Source organism: Apis cerana, linkage group LG13 (genome assembly GCF_029169275.1).
Source record: "Apis cerana isolate GH-2021 linkage group LG13, AcerK_1.0, whole genome shotgun sequence".
In the NCBI taxonomy this organism is placed as follows: Eukaryota; Metazoa; Arthropoda; class Insecta; order Hymenoptera; family Apidae; genus Apis; species Apis cerana.
Genome location: NC_083864.1, coordinates 7,713,770 through 7,733,775, shown reverse-complemented (window position 1 = coordinate 7,733,775; position 20,006 = coordinate 7,713,770). Strand labels below are relative to the sequence as shown.

Here is a 20,006-nt window from a genome sequence, read left to right as displayed (position 1 = left end):
CGTATATAAGTTATATCGTCACTTAACCACTATGAAATTATGTTATGAAGTAAGTAGAAAATAAGTTAGAAGATATAATACGTATTGTGGAGAAAATGCTGAGTAATATGTTTCTCTACGCGTTCAAATAAGATATACACATTGTTAGAATGATTTAGATACGGTGAGGATGATTTATACGAACGATAGATTGAAACGAAATAATCAGAGATAATTCTTTTGATCTTCTTTTGATTTTTGACTTTCAACAAGTGATACAATAAAAATATAATAAATATAATAAAAGTAAGTGAGAATGATACAATTAAAAAACATTGTTAAATAACAAAATTTCAAAGCGCTTGCAGCGTTTTATAAATATTTATTTGACAAAAATATTTTACAAACCGTTTAATCCTGAAAATTAAGAGATTTTAAAATTTTTAATCTTCCTTGTTTTATCCTATTTATTATTTATTGGGACACCAGAAACACAAAGGATTGTCAGTTTTATAAAAATTCGATTATTTCTCCGGATTGTATAATTTTCATAAAGATAATTGGCTGGAGGCAAAATTCTTTTTTTAGATTCGTTCTCATTTTTCCCATATCCCCAGAGGCCTATTTTTTTTGTTGAGCTCTTACAAAGTTTAATTAGCAGGAAAAAAGTAATTGGCGCGAGATTCAAGTTCGCGCGCCTGCAAGAATGCAATCGCAAGGAATAAAAAAAGTTTTTCCCCGTGTGTGTCGTGTAATTGAAGGCCTCGTTTCCTCGTTTCTTTCTATTGAATAAAGAATAAAGAAAAAAAATGCGAAAAAAGAAATCGATACTTTCATTATTCATTCATTATTTATCATTCATTAACATTAAAGTCATACAATACTTTGTAATTGTCATCATAGAAATTTTCTAATCTAAATTCGATACGAATTTTCAAATTAATATTAAAACAAAATCGTTGAAATTAAAATGGAATTAAACAAAAATTATTCACGTAAAAGCTAATTGAAAACTCTATAAATAAGAGATACCCGATTCAGAAGAATTATCGATAAGATAGATTATACATAGATTATGCAGATGTTTCGGTAAAATATTATTTTCAATAAAAGAAATCAAAAAGATAGTTATCATGTTTATTGAGGAAAGACGCGAATCACGCGATTTCCGGTTCACCGATTTGCGGGAAATAGGGAATGGCTGAAATCGATGAATTCGTCGAACCGTTTTTAAATCAGAGGCCACCATTAATTTCGACTTATTGATCGTTCACGCGTTGAACCTTTTAAATCGCAATACCGCGAAAGTTCTATCATAAAACTTATCGAATCTCGAAACCTGATTCTTTTCATCAAAAAAGGATTTTCAAAAAAGTTCTTTAATATTCTTAATCGTTTCAAGATGACATTTAATGCGAAATTAAATATAAGACGAGGAGGAAAATTATTAAGATCCCATTTAATTAAAATATAACAAGTATAATAAAATGGATGACGATTTATTATTCACGCGTTATCCATGCGTTTATTTCAGATCTATTTAATGGTCACGTATCACTGGTCAGTCTCGTTCTAGTTAAAGAGTTAAAACGTCACGTAACGACAATGAATTCATAAAGCTAACAAATGTAGCTTTTGGAATTTGCAATTAGCCACGAAATCATGAATAGATTATATATTAATCTTCTTTGGAAGAATAGATCTTAGAAAGATTTTATGATATTATTATTTAAGTGTAATCAAAATTATTGGACGCCTTATATATTTTTCATGTTAATTAATTTGCGCTATTCTTATATAATAGAATTCTTAATAGAAAAATTTAATCCAACAACAGTAGAAATTCCTAATGTGTTTTTTTTATGTTAATTTTATATTCTCAGTATCGAGAATACTGATCTATTATGTAAAAGCAATCCCGTAAAAATCCAAATTTCAATTATTCTTGACAATGAATCCTTTGCAAGAATACAAAATTTTTCGATATCTCTCCGTAAAATGAAACAATTTTTCAACCCTTAAAACCAAATTACACAAATTTAAATTACACAAATTCAAAATCATCGCGAAATGAGATAATCCCTCTCACCTCTCCTTTCCTTCCTATCCTCAAATTATTCAAAAAAATATCCAAACTTTCATGAACATATGCTCGAGGAAATGTAATTAGCTATCAGTTACAATTACCACGATAGAATTACAAGCTTCGTTGCGGAACATTCGAGCGAGAAATTCATCAATTTCATCAAAACGAAACGATCGTCATGGCGAATGCTGTCAAAATCGATGACTGTAACCCGTTTACGTTTGCACAAAGGGGCGAGTGACGAGCCAGTTCGGTTGGCAACAATGTTACTCGTTCCCTTCATACCCATAAATTTCCCGTTTACGATCTCAAAGTAAATTTACAGTTGTGGATCGTTTGGCAAATCGAGTGCCGCCAGTATTTTGTGACAAATGATTCGCGGAGTTGCAGTTGAGTGAATAGACATTGTTACCAAAATGCACAACTCGGATCGTGCACGGACGCGAGGAGCAGTAGATTATAACGGGTTTATTCTAGTTTCGGGGATTAGACACTTATGTTCCCAGATTTGTGAAACGAAATTCGAATCTACAGAATTTATTTAGCTCCTCGGGAATTTATTTAATTCGGGAAATTATTCGTTTTCATAATGGTTCAAAATGCAACGCAAGTATTAAATTACGATGTGACAGTTAATAAACGTATAATTATGTACGTATTATTTAATTATGAATTTTATTATTTCGCGAAACGAAATGAATATATATAGAGTGTTATAATATTAATATTCATCTTTAGAGGATATCTTTAGAGGATTAATTTTAAAAACGTAAAAAGCAAACAAAAGTTGGTATGCAAAATAGGGTTGTTTAACAAATTATATGTACGATTGAAGTATGGATACAATTGGGATGCCTCTATCTCCGTTTAACTCTTCAATTGCTTATAATTCAATATATATAAACTAAAATATTTTTGTGTATCAATTTTTCGTTTTGGTCTTTAGAATCGACTCTCCATAAATAAATGTCTTGCGAATATATTTATAATTTATATACGAAGGAATATCGAAAATCTATTTAAACTGCTTAAGTTAGAATTATTTATGTATATTAAATCATATATAGTATGTATACTAAATCATATAAGGTATACTATATCATAGACTTGAGTATTTTAAAATCAATTTAAAGAAGCTAGACTACAATTTATATTGTACAGATTACAATCCAGAAAAGAATTTGCATATGTATAAATATTCAAGTTCGAACAGGATGAAAATATAGAATAAGAAGAGAAACGATAATGCAGATACGTTTTCAGTAACGCAATAAACAATGCGAATGATAGAAACAGAATATGAGGAATCATAAAGTTTCATTAAATGCATTAAATTTTCAACTTCATAAGAGAATGTTTAACAAATGCAAAGACTTTACCCATTTCCATAAATCATAAGTAGCGAACGCTATAAACAGGTCAGATGTGCACATTACATGCACCATGCACATAGGTAATATCTTCTAGGAAACGTTGAACTTGAGGATGGAGTATCTTCCAAGATGAATTCGGTTAAGTAACACATTTTCAAAGTTAATGAGTTTCCACGTGACTTTTTAATAAACCTCTGCTCTTGCTAGATATATTCGAAACATCGAAATTATTTAAGCGTTTCTTGGGTTAGATCGAAATTGTAGAATCGAATAATTCTAGGTTTGTTACATAAGATAATTTACAAGAACTTTTCGAAGATCATATTATATTTTAATTTTTTTTTTCAGATTTCATATTCGTAGTGTATTTTTAGGTATTTTTACGTGTTTTTATTTAATTTACGATTTTTATTTCAATTTCATATTTGTATTATATATACAAAATATTTATTTAAAGTGAAAAAACAAACATTTCTTATTTGAAATAATATTTTTAAATCTTCCATCATATTTAAATGTTTGAGTTTGTTAGAAGAATAAACAATACAATACAATACTTCAATTATCTTTTTCTATTTAATTCATTTTTAAATTATTTAATTATTATAAATAAATCAACAAAATAATCATTTAAATATTAAAGGTACAATTCATTCTATTCAATTTTTTTTATTAAAAGAATTTCCAGATAGATATTTAATGACTTAAAAAAATCGAAGAAATCAATTGTTCCATTGCCATTTCTCTCTGGTCTAATAAGAAATAAAACGAATGGCTCTTCAATTTATATAACAACCTTTGAATTTCACGCCTTCATTTCAATAATCACGAGTCGTAATTATTATTCCGAGAAACTATAAAATATATAAATGGAAAGATTGCTAAAAGGGTACAATTATTTTAATGATTTAAAATCTAGATAAAAGTTGAATCGATTTTCAATTTTCATAGATATATTCTTATCTCTAAGTACAAAAAAAGAAAGGAAGTGATGTCATAATAAATATACAATAGAAATATCTGACACAAAATATTAGAAGAAGAATATAATTATTACTTCATCAAATAATGATTCAGATCTTTTTTCTAGCAATCTCAATTTCAATAACATTATTCAATATTATTGCTACATTCTTTTTTTAGTTATGAGGAAAAAATGTCATATACGATTTGATAATAGTTTTTATTGTTTTAAGAATTTACATTTCCAGATGGAATATAGCGTATCAATTTCTGCAGCAGCCATTTGTGTAGAGTCCATTACGAATGATTTAATGTATTTCGATCCTTTTCGATAACTTGATAGATGAGAGAATAGAATCGAATAATTTTCCACTATACGAAATATTGTCAGAACAAATTTGCATTTAATAATGTACAGTATTTATCATTTGTTATAATGTATTCCATTTTAACATAAAATGAGGCAATAAATATTTTTTTTAATTCATTTCTTAATATATTTCTTTTTAATTTTATCATTTTTTAATTCTAATTATAAATAAAATATTAAATTTTAACTATGGATCAGTAATTTATTAATTTATTAAAGTTTCCATTATTTTTATATTTGTCAAAATTTAACTTAAATAGAAAATTAACTTAAATATTATAAACAGTAATAGTTATAGGCAATACAAAACGATGTTATATTTTCATTAAACAATCGCTTTAATCTTGTATAAAAATTATATCAATGTTACATTTCATCAAACAAAATGGACATTAACACTCTGGACACATATTTCTCCTAACTGATCTGAGAATAATCAAGATATTTTTATAAAACGAAATGATATGTCATATCTATCGATTGTATTAAACACTTATCACGAGGAAAAGAATTAAAAGAAAAATATTATATCGATTTATTATTTAATCAAAGCATATATGAGGCATAAGATAAATGTTTAATAAAAATGTTTTTCATGTCAAAAATCAAAATGAAAAACATTTACATGCCATCTTTTAGTTGATTATATTCTTTTGACAAAAATTTGTCTCGGAATCATTTAACTTTTATTTGATACATTTTTTGATAGTTATAAGAGATATTTTATGAAGTGAAATCTGGTATATAGGGAAAGAAAAAAAGAGAATGAAAGAGAGAATAAATATAAATAAATATATATTGTTTAAGAGAGAATAAATAAATATAGAAAGTGGGTAGAAAGGTAAGGATGGATAAATAAAAAAGAAAGATGAATAAGATAGAAACATTGGAGAAAAAAAGAGAAAGAATGGGATGTAAATAAAGGAAAAGACAAAGAAAAAATTGTTTAAGAAAAAGGTAGAAAATAAATTGCTAAATGCCCTATTACATTTGCGAGGAATATTCAAATAATTAGAAAATTGTTACTTTTTGAGATATAGGAAATCTTACAGCGAATTTTAACTTCTTAAGAATGGTGGAATAATTTATGGAAGGTGCATATTCTGAAATTATGTTCTGATAATTAATTTTTTTGAAGATATTGCGTAATCTCGTTCGAACAATTATAGGAAAATTATATCAGAGTCACAGGGAATTTGAAAACATTTGTTAAAGAGATTGGGATAATTTATGACAGGTATATCTTGTGAATTGAAATTATCTTCCTGTAATTAGATTTCTTTAAACTATTGTAAAATCTTGTTAACTTCTTTCCATCTTTTCTGTGTCAAAGAAAATTTATTATTTAATTTTTTGATTTTCATATATATATTTGTCTTCTTCTTAATTCTTCTATTCTTCAGATTAATAAAAAGATTTATTTAATTACATAAATAGAAAATATATTAGAAAATTTTAAATATAAAGATTCTATTCTGATAATTAATGTATTTAAAATTACAAAATATTGTGTTAAAATTTGATATTGTAAACTTTTTTCTATTCTATTTCTTTAATGAATTAAAATATAAAACAAATGAAAGTCTTCCATTAATAAGATTCTCTAAATTTCATCACGTAATTATAATTTTTCCTAACAAAATAATATTCTCTAATGATCAAACTAGGAAAAAGAAAAAAATAAAAGAAAAAAATAAAAAAAAGAATAAAAGTAAATAGACTGGAATGGAACAGAGGAGAATATAAAAATATACTTTTCAAAACATTCGAATGTTACGTCACTAAACCGCAATAGACTTCCAATCATTTTCATCTTTCTTTATACATTTTAAATTCAACATCCTTGTAATATCACCATTGTTTAAAGAACCATGATCACAAATCCATTTTATCTTTGGAAGATTATCATTATTTCTTTTTCCTCGACTTATCAACGATTCTTTTTAATCAATGACCTTAATCTAAGAAGCATAATGAAATGCGTTTTCATCTTTTAAAAAATTTTTTAAAAAACTGATAGCTTAATAAAGCTTACAAGATGTTTTTTTTTTCTTAAAATAATTGTAAAGTCAAAAAATAAGATGAAACTTATCGAATATCATAAAAATACTGGACATACTCTTAATCAATATAATCAAATATGAAATAAACATTAAATATAATTAAATATAAGTCGAAAATATTTTTGATGAAATATGTAAATGCAGGGAAGAACCTGTAGGTAACAATGCGAAACTCGTTATAACAAGCATAACCAGAATGGAACGATGTTAAACGGGAATATCCATGAAAATGTAGCGACAGTGGACAAAATTTGGATAATTCGTATAAGCTGTATAGTTTATGTGGTACGATGTTCGTATAACGAAATGTGTTATAAGCTTTCGATAATTATGTACTTCATCGATGGCCATTGTGTTGTACATGTCAATGAATATGAATTCCATTGCTGAATATTTGTACGCTTTTGTACGTATTTTAAGTAACGTTTCTTATACGAATAAACGGAAATGGAAAATGAAGATAGAATAATAACAATATATTTTGATAATTTTTAACATACTCGATATCATTCAATTAGATAATATTCCATTTCCATTTATTCTTTCTTGATATAAATCAATAAGAATTTACAGGATAATTATTATATTTGCAGGATAAATTTGAAGAACGTTAATGACCAAAATAAATAAGAATTCAAAAGATAATAATTCATAGAACATTTAATTTCAAAATAAATTCAAAGAACATTGCAGTTCTTATTCAAAATAAGAAATATTCTTATGACAGCAAAGCACACAAAAAAAAATTATGAAGGTAAGTATGAAAGGTAAGTATTTAGAATTAAGTAAACTGTTGAAAAAACAAAATACAAAAAAATAGCAGTCAAAAAGGTAAGTATACAGGTAAGTATACAGGTAAGTATGCAGGTAAGTATAAATATTAAATAAAAATATACAACAATGACAAATAAAAAAAAATTATTCAAGAAACTATACAAAAACACATCGTGCCACCTCTTCTAGAATTATATTCTCCTAATCAAAAGTCGAAATTTTAGGCAGAATCGTTATTCAGCAAATTATTTCGTGTGCCACCTCCTCCAGAATTATATTCTCCTAATCAAAACTCGAAATTTTGGACGAAATCGTTGAGCAGCACAATTTTTTGAAAAATCTCGTGTGCCACCTCCTCCAGAATTATATTCTCCTAATCAAAACTCGAAATTTTAGCTAAAATTTGCCTTACGGACAATCCTTCTAAAAATTTGGCGTGCCACCTCCTGTAGAATTATATTCTCCTAATCAAAAGTCGAAATTTTAGCCAAAATTTGCCTTACGGACAATCCTTCTAAAAATTTGGCGTGCCACCTCCTGTAGAATTATATTCTCCTAATCAAAAGTCGAAATTTTAGCCAAAATTTGCCTTACGGACAATCCTTCTAAAAATTTGGCGTGCCACCTCCTGTAGAATTATATTCTCCTAATCAAAAGTCGAAATTTTAGCCAAAATTTCCTTACGGACATTCCTTCTAAAAATTTGGCGTGCCACCTCCTGTAGAATTATATTCTCCTAATCAAAAGTCGAAATTTTAGCCAAAATTTATCTTACGGACAATCCTTCTAAAAATTTGGCGTGCCACCTCCTTTAGAATTATATTCTCCTAATCAAAAGTCGAAATTTTAGCCAAAATTTGCCTTACGGACATTCCTTCTAAAAATTTGGCGTGCCACCTCCTTTAGAATTATATTCTCCTAATCAAAAGTCGAAATTTTAGCCAAAATTTGTCTTACGGACAATCCTTCTAAAAATTTGGCGTGCCACCTCCTGTAAAATTATATACTCCTAATCAAAAGTCGAAATTTTAGCCAAAATTTGCCTTACGGACAATCCTTCTAAAAATTTGGCGTGCCACCTCCTTTAGAATTATATTCTCCTAATCAAAAGTCGAAATTTTAGCCAAAATTTGCCTTACGGACAATCCTTCTAAAAATTTGGCGTGCCACCTCCTGTAGAATTATACTCTCCTAATCAAAAGTCGAAATTTTAGCCAAAATTTGCCTTACGGACGTTACTTCTAAAAGTTTTGCGTGCCACCTCCTTTAGAATTATATTCTCCTAATCAAAAGTCGAAATTTTAGCCAAAATTTGTCTTACGGACAATCCTTCTAAAAATTTGGCGTGCCACCTCCTGTAAAATTATATACTCCTAATCAAAAATCGAAATTTTAGCCAAAATTTGCCTTACGGACCGTCTTTCTAAAAATTTGGCGTGCCACCTCCTTTAGAATTATATTCTCCTAATCAAAAGTCGAAATTTTAGCCAAAATTTGCCTTACGGACAATCCTTCTAAAAATTTGGCGTGCCACCTCCTGTAGAATTATACTCTCCTAATCAAAAGTCGAAATTTTAGCCAAAATTTGCCTTACGGACTGTATTTCTAAAAATTTGGCGTGCCACCTCCTTTAGAATTATATTCTCCTAATCAAAAGTCGAAATTTTAGCCAAAATTTATCTTACGGACAATCCTTCTAAAAATTTGGCGTACCACCTCCTGTAGAATTATATTCTCCTAATCAAAAGTCGAAATTTTAGCCAAAATTTGCCTTACGGACAATCCTTCTAAAAATTTGGCGTGCCACCTCCTTTAGAATTATATTCTCCTAATCAAAAGTCGAAATTTTAGCCAAAATTTATCTTACGGACGTTCCTTCTACAAATTTGGCGTGCCACCTCCTGCAGAATTATATTCTCCTAATCAAAAGTCGAAATTTTAGCCAAAATTTGCCTTACGGACAATCCTTCTAAAAATTTGGCGTGCCACCTCCTTTAGAATTATATTCTCCTGTTAAAAAATCGAAATTTTAGCCAGAAATTGACTTACGGACAATCCTTTAAAAATTTGGCATGCCACCTCCTGCAGAATTATATTCTCCTAATCAAAAGTCGAAATTTTAGCCAAAATTTGCCTTAAGGACATTCCTTCTAAAAATTTGGCGTGCCACCTCCTGTAGAATTATATTCTCCTAATCAAAAGTCGAAATTTTAGCCAAAATTTGCCTTACGGACAATCCTTCTAAAAATTTGGCGTGCCACCTCCTTTAGAATTATATTCTCCTAATCAAAAGTCGAAATTTTAGCCAAAATTTGTCTTACGGACAATCCTTCTAAAAATTTGGCGTGCCACCTCCTGTAAAATTATATACTCCTAATCAAAAGTCGAAATTTTAGCCAAAATTTGCCTTACGGACAATCCTTCTAAAAATTTGGCGTGCCACCTCCTTTAGAATTATATTCTCCTAATCAAAAGTCGAAATTTTAGCCAAAATTTGTCTTACGGACAATCCTTCTAAAAATTTGGCATGCCACCTCCTGCAGAATTATATTCTCCTAATCAAAAGTCGAAATTTTAGCCAAAATTTGCCTTACGGACAATCCTTCTAAAAATTTGGCGTGCCACCTCCTTTAGAATTATATTCTCCTAATCAAAAGTCGAAATTTTAGCCAAAATTTGCCTTACGGACTGTCTTTCTAAAAATTTGGCGTGCCACCTCCTTTAGAATTATATTCTCCTAATCAAAAGTCGAAATTTTAGCCAAAATTTGCCTTAAGGACATTCCTTCTAAAAATTTGGCGTGCCACCTCCTGTAGAATTATATTCTCCTAATCAAAAGTCGAAATTTTAGCCAAAATTTGCCTTACGGACAGTCCTTCTAAAAATTTGGCGTGCCACCTCCTGTAAAATTATATACTCCTAATCAAAAGTCGAAATTTTAGCCAAAATTTGCCTTACGGACTGTCTTTCTAAAAATTTGGCGTGCCACCTCCTTTAGAATTCTATTCTCCTAATCAAAAGTCGAAATTTTAGCCAAAATTTGCCTTACGGACATTCCTTCTAAAAATTTGGCGTGCCACCTCCTTTAGAATTATATTCTCCTAATCAAAAGTCGAAATTTTAGCCAAAATTTGCCTTACGGAATGTCTTTCTAAAAATTTGGCGTGCCATCTCCTTTAGAATTATATTCTCCTAATCAAAAGTCGAAATTTTAGCCAAAATTTGCCTTACGGACAATCCTTCTAAAAATTTGGCGTGCCACCTCCTGTAGAATTATATTCTCCTAATCAAAAGTCGAAATTTTAGCCAAAATTTGCCTTACGGACATTCCTTCTAAAAATTTGGCGTGCCACCTCCTGTAGAATTATATTCTCCTAATCAAAAGTCGAAATTTTAGCCAAAATTTGCCTTACGGACCATCCTTCTAAAAATTTGGCGTGCCACCTCCTGTAGAATTATATTCTCCTAATCAAAAGTCGAAATTTTAGCCAAAATTTCCTTACGGACATTCCTTCTAAAAATTTGGCGTGCCACCTCCTGTAGAATTATATTCTCCTAATCAAAAGTCGAAATTTTAGCCAAAATTTGCCTTACGGACAATCCTTCTAAAAATTTGGCGTGCCACCTCCTGTAGAATTATATTCTCCTAATCAAAAGTCGAAATTTTAGCCAAAATTTGCCTTACGGACGTTCCTTCTAAAAATTTGGCGTGCCACCTCCTGTAGAATTATATTCTCCTAATCAAAAGTCGAAATTTTAGCCAAAATTTGCCTTACGGACAATCCTTCCAAAAATTTGGCGTGCCACCTCCTTTAGAATTATATTCTCCTAATCAAAAGTCGAAATTTTAGCCAAAATTTGCCTTACGGACAATCCTTCTAAAAATTTGGCGTGCCACCTCCTGTAGAATTATATTCTCCTAATCAAAAGTCGAAATTTTAGCCAAAATTTGCCTTACGGACAATCCTTCTAAAAATTTGGCGTGCCACCTCCTTTAGAATTATATTCTCCTAATCAAAAGTCGAAATTTTAGCCAAAATTTGCCTTACGGACAATCCTTCTAAAAATTTGGCGTGCCACCTTCTCTAGAATTATGTTCTCCTAATCAAAAGTCGAAATTTTAGCCAAAATTTATCTTACGGACGTTCCTTCTACAAATTTGGCGTGCCACCTCCTGTAGAATTATATTCTCCTAATCAAAAGTCGAAATTTTAGCCAAAATTTGCCTTACGGACAATCCTTCTAAAAATTTGGCGTGCCACCTCCTGTAGAATTATATTCTCCTAATCAAAAGTCGAAATTTTAGCCAAAATTTGCCTTACGGACAATCCTTCTAAAAATTTGGCGTGCCACCTCCTTTAGAATTATATTCTCCTAATCAAAAGTCGAAATTTTAGCCAAAATTTGCCTTACGGACAATTCTTCTAAAAATTTGGCGTGCCACCTCCTTTAGAATTATATTCTCCTAATCAAAAGTCGAAATTTTAGCCAAAATTTGCCTTACGGACTGTCTTTCTTAAAATTTGGCGTGCCACCTCCTTTAGAATTATAGTCTCCTAATCAAAAGTCGAAATTTTAGCCAAAATTTGTCTTACGGACAATCCTTCTAAAAATTTGGCGTGCCACCTCCTGTAGAATTATATTCTCCTAATCAAAAGTCGAAATTTTAGCCAAAATTTGCCTTACGGACAATCCTTCTAAAAATTTGGCGTGCCACCTCCTTTAGAATTTTATTCTCCTAATCAAAAGTCGAAATTTTAGCCAAAATTTGCCTTACGGACAATCCTTCTAAAAATTTGGCGTGCCACCTCCTTTAGAATTATATTCTCCTAATCAAAAGTCGAAATTTTAGCCAAAATTTGCCTTACGGACTGTCTTTCTAAAAATTTGGCGTGCCACCTCCTTTAGAATTATATTCTCCTAATCAAAAGTCGAAATTTTAGCCAAAATTTGCCTTACGGACAATCCTTCTAAAAATTTGGCGTGCCACCTCCTGTAGAATTATATTCTCCTAATCAAAAGTCGAAATTTTAGCCAAAATTTGCCTTACGGACAATCCTTCTAAAAATTTGGCGTGCCACCTCCTTTAGAATTATATTCTCCTAATCAAAAGTCGAAATTTTAGCCAAAATTTGCCTTTCGGACTGTCTTTCTAAAAATTTGGCGTGCCACCTCCTTTAGAATTATATTCTCCTAATCAAAAGTCGAAATTTTAGCCAAAATTTGCCTTACGGACAGTCCTTCTAAAAATTTGGCGTGCCACCTCCTGTAAAATTATATACTCCTAATCAAAAGTCGAAATTTTAGCCAAAATTTGCCTTACGGACAATCCTTCTAAAAATTTGGCGTGCCACCTCCTGTAGAATTATATTCTCCTAATCAAAAGTCGAAATTTTAGCCAAAATTTGCCTTACGGACAATCCTTCTAAAAATTTGGCGTGCCACCTCCTTTAGAATTATATTCTCCTAATCAAAAGTCGAAATTTTAGCCAAAATTTGCCTTACGGACAATTCTTCTAAAAATTTGGCGTGCCACCTCCTTTAGAATTATATTCTCCTAATCAAAAGTCGAAATTTTAGCCAAAATTTGCCTTACGGACATTCCTTCTAAAAATTTGGCGTGCCACCTCCTTTAGAATTATATTCTCCTAATCAAAAGTCGAAATTTTAGCCAAAACTTGCCTTACGGACCACCCTTCTAAAAATTTGGCGTGCCACCTCCTGTAGAATTATATTCTCCTAATCAAAAGTCGAAATTTTAGCCAAAATTTCCTTACGGACATTCCTTCTAAAAATTTGGCGTGCCACCTCCTGTAGAATTATATTCTCCTAATCAAAAGTCGAAATTTTAGCCAAAATTTGCCTTACGGACAATCCTTCTAAAAATTTGGCGTGCCACCTCATGTAGAATTATATTCTCCTAATCAAAAGTCGAAATTTTAGCCAAAATTTGCCTTACGGACAATCCTTCTAAAAATTTGGCGTGCCACCTCCTGTAGAATTATATTCTCCTAATCAAAAGTCGAAATTTTAGCCAAAATTTGCCTTACGGACAGTCCTTCTAAAAATTTGGCGTGCCACCTCCTGTAGAATTATATTCTCCTAATCAAAAGTCGAAATTTTAGCCAAAATTTGCCTTACGGACAATCCTTCTAAAAATTTGGCGTGCCACCTCCTTTAGAATTATATTCTCCTAATCAAAAGTCGAAATTTTAGCCAAAATTTGCCTTACGGACTGTCTTTCTTAAAATTTGGCGTGCCACCTCCTGTAGAATTATATTCTCCTAATCAAAAGTCGAAATTTTAGCCAAAATTTGCCTTACGGACAATCCTTCTAAAAATTTGGCGTGCCACCTCCTTTAGAATTATATTCTCCTAATCAAAAGTCGAAATTTTAGCCAAAATTTGCCTTACGGACAGTCCTTCTAAAAATTTGGCGTGCCACCTCCTTTAGAATTATATTCTCCTAATCAAAAGTCGAAATTTTAGCCAAAATTTGCCTTACGGACGTTCCTTCTAAAAATTTGGCGTGCCACCTCCTTTAGAATTATATTCTCCTAATCAAAAGTCGAAATTTTAGCCAAAATTTGCCTTACGGACAATCCTTCTAAAAATTTGGCGTGCCACCTCCTGTAGAATTATATTCTCCTAATCAAAAGTCGAAATTTTAGCCAAAATTTGCCTTACGGACAGTCCTTCTAAAAATTTGGCGTGCCACCTCCTGCAGAATTATATTCTCCTTATCAAAAGTCGAAATTTTAGCCAAAAATTGCCTTACGGACAATCCTTCTAAAAATTTGGCGTGCCACCTCCTTTAGAATTATATTCTCCTAATCAAAAGTCGAAATTTTAGCCAAAATTTGCCTTACGGGGAATCCTTCTAAAAATTTGGCGTGCCACCTCCTTTAGAATTATATTCTCCTAATCAAAAGTCGAAATTTTAGCCAAAATTTGCCTTACGGACAATCCTTCTAAAAATTTGGCGTGCCACCTCCTTTAGAATTATATTCTCCTAATCAAAAGTCGAAATTTTAGCCAAAATTTGCCTTACGGACATTCCTTCTAAAAATTTGGCGTGCCACCTCCTTTAGAATTATATTCTCCTAATCAAAAGTCGAAATTTTAGCCAAAATTTGCCTTACGGACCATCCTTCTAAAAATTTGGCGTGCCACCTCCTTTAGAATTATATTCTCCTAATCAAAAGTCGAAATTTTAGCCAAAATTTCCTTACGGACATTCCTTCTAAAAATTTGGCGTGCCACCTCCTGTAGAATTATATTCTCCTAATCAAAAGTCGAAATTTTAGCCAAAATTTGCCTTACGGACAATCCTTCTAAAAATTTGGCGTGCCACCTCCTGTAGAATTATATTCTCCTAATCAAAAGTCGAAATTTTAGCCAAAATTTGCCTTACGGACGTTCCTTCTAAAAATTTGGCGTGCCACCTCCTGTAGAATTATATTCTCCTAATCAAAAGTCGAAATTTTAGCCAAAATTTGCCTTACGGACAATCCTTCCAAAAATTTGGCGTGCCACCTCCTTTAGAATTATATTCTCCTAATCAAAAGTCGAAATTTTAGCCAAAATTTGCCTTACGGACAATCCTTCTAAAAATTTGGCGTGCCACCTCCTGTAGAATTATATTCTCCTAATCAAAAGTCGAAATTTTAGCCAAAATTTGCCTTACGGACAATCCTTCTAAAAATTTGGCGTGCCACCTCCTTTAGAATTATATTCTCCTAATCAAAAGTCGAAATTTTAGCCAAAATTTGCCTTACGGACGTTCCTTCTATAAAAATTTGGCGTGCCACCTTCTTTAGAATTATGTTCTCCTAATCGAAAGTCGAAATTTTAGCCAAAATTTGTCTTACGGACGTTCCTTCTAAAAATTTGGCGTGCCACCTCCTGTAGAATTATATTCTCCTAATCAAAAGTCGAAATTTTAGCCAAAATTTGCCTTACGGACAATCCTTCTAAAAATTTGGCGTGCCACCTCCTGTAGAATTATATTCTCCTAATCAAAAGTCGAAATTTTAGCCAAAATTTGCCTTACGGACAATCCTTCTAAAAATTTGGCGTGCCACCTCCTTTAGAATTATATTCTCCTAATCAAAAGTCGAAATTTTAGCCAAAATTTGCCTTACGGACAATCCTTCTAAAAATTTGGCGTGCCACCTCCTTTAGAATTATATTCTCCTAATCAAAAGTCGAAATTTTAGCCAAAATTTGCCTTACGGACTGTCTTTCTTAAAATTTGGCGTGCCACCTCCTTTAGAATTATAGTCTCCTAATCAAAAGTCGAAATTTTAGCCAAAATTTGTCTTACGGACAATCCTTCTAAAAATTTGGCGTGCCACCTCCTGTAGAATTATATTCTCCTAATCAAAAGTCGAAATTTTAGCCAAAATTTGCCTTACGGACAATCCTTCTAAAAATTTGGCGTGCCACCTCCTTTAGAATTCTATTCTCCTAATCAAAAGTCGAAATTTTAGCCAAAATTTGCCTTACGGACAATCCTTCTAAAAATTTGGCGTGCCACCTCCTTTAGAATTATATTCTCCTAATCAAAAGTCGAAATTTTAGCCAAAATTTGCCTTACGGACTGTCTTTCTAAAAATTTGGCGTGCCACCTCCTTTAGAATTATATTCTCCTAATCAAAAGTCGAAATTTTAGCCAAAATTTGCCTTACGGACAATCCTTCTAAAAATTTGGCGTGCCACCTCCTGTAGAATTATATTCTCCTAATCAAAAGTCGAAATTTTAGCCAAAATTTGCCTTACGGACAATCCTTCTAAAAATTTGGCGTGCCACCTCCTTTAGAATTATATTCTCCTAATCAAAAGTCGAAATTTTAGCCAAAATTTGCCTTTCGGACTGTCTTTCTAAAAATTTGGCGTGCCACCTCCTTTAGAATTATATTCTCCTAATCAAAAGTCGAAATTTTAGCCAAAATTTGCCTTACGGACAATCCTTCTAAAAATTTGGCGTGCCACCTCCTTTAGAATTATATTCTCCTAATCAAAAGTCGAAATTTTAGCCAAAATTTCCTTACGGACATTCCTTCTAAAAATTTGGCGTGCCACCTCCTGTAGAATTATATTCTCCTAATCAAAAGTCGAAATTTTAGCCAAAATTTCCTTACGGACATTCCTTCTAAAAATTTGGCGTGCCACCTCCTGTAGAATTATATTCTCCTAATCAAAAGTCGAAATTTTAGCCAAAATTTGCCTTACGGACAATCCTTCTAAAAATTTGGCGTGCCACCTCCTTTAGAATTATATTCTCCTAATCAAAAGTCGAAATTTTAGCCAAAATTTCCTTACGGACATTCCTTCTAAAAATTTGGCGTGCCACCTCCTGTAGAATTATATTCTCCTAATCAAAAGTCGAAATTTTAGCCAAAATTTGCCTTACGGAAAATCCCTCTAAAAATTTGGCGTGCTACCTCCTCTAGAATTATATTCTCCTAATGAAAAGTCGTAATTTTATGTAAAATCGTTGAGCAGCACATTTTTCCGCGTGCCAGCTCCTCTAGAATCATATTCTCCTAATCAAAAGTCGAAATTTTAGCCAAAATATTTTACTTCCAAATGTTCCAGTTTTGTATTAGGAGAATTTAGTGTTTTGAGAATTTGTTCGTTTTTGTTATAGATCTTATTAATTTAATGTAAGTGGTACGCAATATTTTTTTGTGATTTACTTACCTTTTTTTTATCATATACTTACCTTCTTTTTTTTTTTTTTTTTTTTACGTGGGGGAAATCCTCATAGGACACCTCGGCCTCCCTGGGGGAAGAGACCGAAGTAGTGCCGGACTCTTACCGGCTAAAACCCCCACGGTGGTCTGTTCTAGCATCTTAGGGAGCACCGGGAGCACTCTTATCGAATACTTCCGGTGCTTCCCATGCATTGCCTTTTTGAGTCACTTCACGAGGGACATATAACTGTGCATATTACCTGCCCCTCGAGTGATGCTTATGACGACGCCGGGACCACACCGGCGCCGCCACTTCCTCAAACCGCCTTTTTGTCAACACGGGCCCCCACCCGTGTCGACGGCGATTCAGTGGACCCCACTGAGCAAAGTTATGGAGTATCATTTTTTGTTTATATTTTGTATACTTACTGTATATTTTATTGTATATTTATAATAATTTATTATATTTATAGTAAATGAATAAATTATTTTGTATAATAATTTTTTGATTGACTAAATTATCAGTCCATTTCATCCTTTCCTTTTCTTTAAATTTTCTTGAATCAATATGGATTATCGCAGGAAATAATATGGTATATAATGATATGATAATTGACCGTTCATTAATTGAATTTCTACCAATTTGCTGTAATCGAGAATCATTTCTAAGTAATTTCTTCTCTTGAAGAGAATCCTACATTTGCCACAACTGCGCACTTTCACGGACAATAATCGCTTTCACGGACTTTAATGAATGAAAAACTGTTTCTTTGTTCATTCTTATCTTCGTACGACTCTGTGATTATAAAACTAATATAATTTTTATTTAGAATACTTCTTATTTAGAATACTTTACTTATACAGTTATACACGAAAAAGATTATTTTAAATATAAACCTTTGTGAAATTACATTTTCGTAATATCGTAAAAATATCGTAAAATGAATATGATTAATAATTTTTTATTTTGAATTGTAGAAGTGTAATATATAATTTTTTATTTTTTCATTTTTGAAATGACAAAATAAATTTTGTTCATTAGATTTAATAAAATTTTTTCATCTTTCTCATGTTTCATTCCTTTTTATTTTTTTTATTAATATAAAGCTGTTGTAACTAGTAAAATATTAAATCATTAAAATAATAATGCTATATTTAAATAATAAAATATATCCTTTTTTATGTTTAATATTTAATTATTAAAGTAGATGTGAAAATATTTTACAATTTAAATTTCTAATTATATGCTTTTTTGAAAAATGATTCCTGATATTGTACCAACTGGCTTTATTAATCGTTTGTGCACTAAAATGCATATTAATGGAAGTAATTACAATAATTAAAAACAAACTTCACAAGAATGTGAACTTTTATGATTTGAGCTAATTAAATTATATCATTTTGTAAAATATTAAACAATAATTTCAATCAATGTTTTAATTTAGAATGACAAAGTCAAGATTCTTCTTCCAATATCTCTTTATAAATTTCACTCCCTGATAAATGTAAATAAAAAATGTCTTAAAAATAAATTTCTATAATTCTTAGATATAAATTTCATTCATCACTTGCACTTCTATGCAAGTTTATTTTTTAAATGAAAGTTAGAAATTTTTCCACGTGAATTCAACCGATACGGATATATATCTTTGTGAAGTAATCTTACCTACATCCTGTATCGTTAACTATAAATATAACTCTACCTTACGTCAAGCCCAGATACAGAAAGAATTTTACAGACTTATTGTCTCGACCAAGCCTATGCAGTTTGCAATTTAAATTTCTTTCATGCCGTTTTCCATTACACGTTCTCGAGGGTCACTCGTCATTGCACGATTATCGAATTAGGTTAGCGGAATTCGAATATCGTTTCAACTAACCGCGATTTAAAACGAGATTAAAACCGACATGCACTTGCAATTTTTATATTTCTTTATCTATAGAACTAGAAACTAGAAACTAAAATTAGAATTAGAACTAGAAATAAACTGAATTCGAAATTGTATAAGAAGATTTACGTTTCTTGTTTGATTTGTATTTCCTTTTTTAAATATTTTAGAGGCACAAATTCAATTTTTACTTTGTTATTATATTTTATAACGTATTTATTAAATTTTAAAATTAAAATTATGGCGATTCAATTATTTACGGTATAAAATATCTAAAAATGGAAACGATCATTTAAACGATAAGTTCGCAAAATATTTCGAAAGATAAATTTTATGACAAATAAAAAAATTGATATAAGAATAAGGAAAACATATTCTACTCTAAAACATAAAAATAATAATTGATAAAATGCTTATTCTAAATTATAATATAATAAACCACTTGATTTTTATATCTTTTCTTTATCCGTATCTAATTTCACAAAATATATTAATTACAAATTAGTAATAATTTCCAATTTGATTATATTTCAATAAATCAATAAATAGAAAACGTTCTCATTTGATCAAATTACTAAAATCCATGACAATTAAAGTTCTCCGTCAAAAAATAAAAAAAGAAAAACAATGATTTAATTATTTCAATTTGTCACAAAAATATAAAGACTCGAATATCTTACAATTTCTATTATTTCCACGAAACAGTAACAAAAGGAGCAGCTGCAAGAAACTCATTCGAAGCACGGCTTCCATTTAATCTGCTTAGCCGGAAAGTTCATCAAATCGCGATCTTCCTCGTCGCCGAAATGCC

At 30.8% G+C, this 20,006-nt stretch overlaps 1 protein-coding gene across 3 annotated transcripts in view; it reads left to right on the top strand.

The window, feature by feature from the left end:
• Positions 1–20,006, top strand: part of LOC107996192 (metabotropic glutamate receptor 2) — a 250,405-nt gene that overhangs the window by 1,489 nt on the left and 228,910 nt on the right. The gene's annotated exons all lie outside the window — the stretch shown is intronic.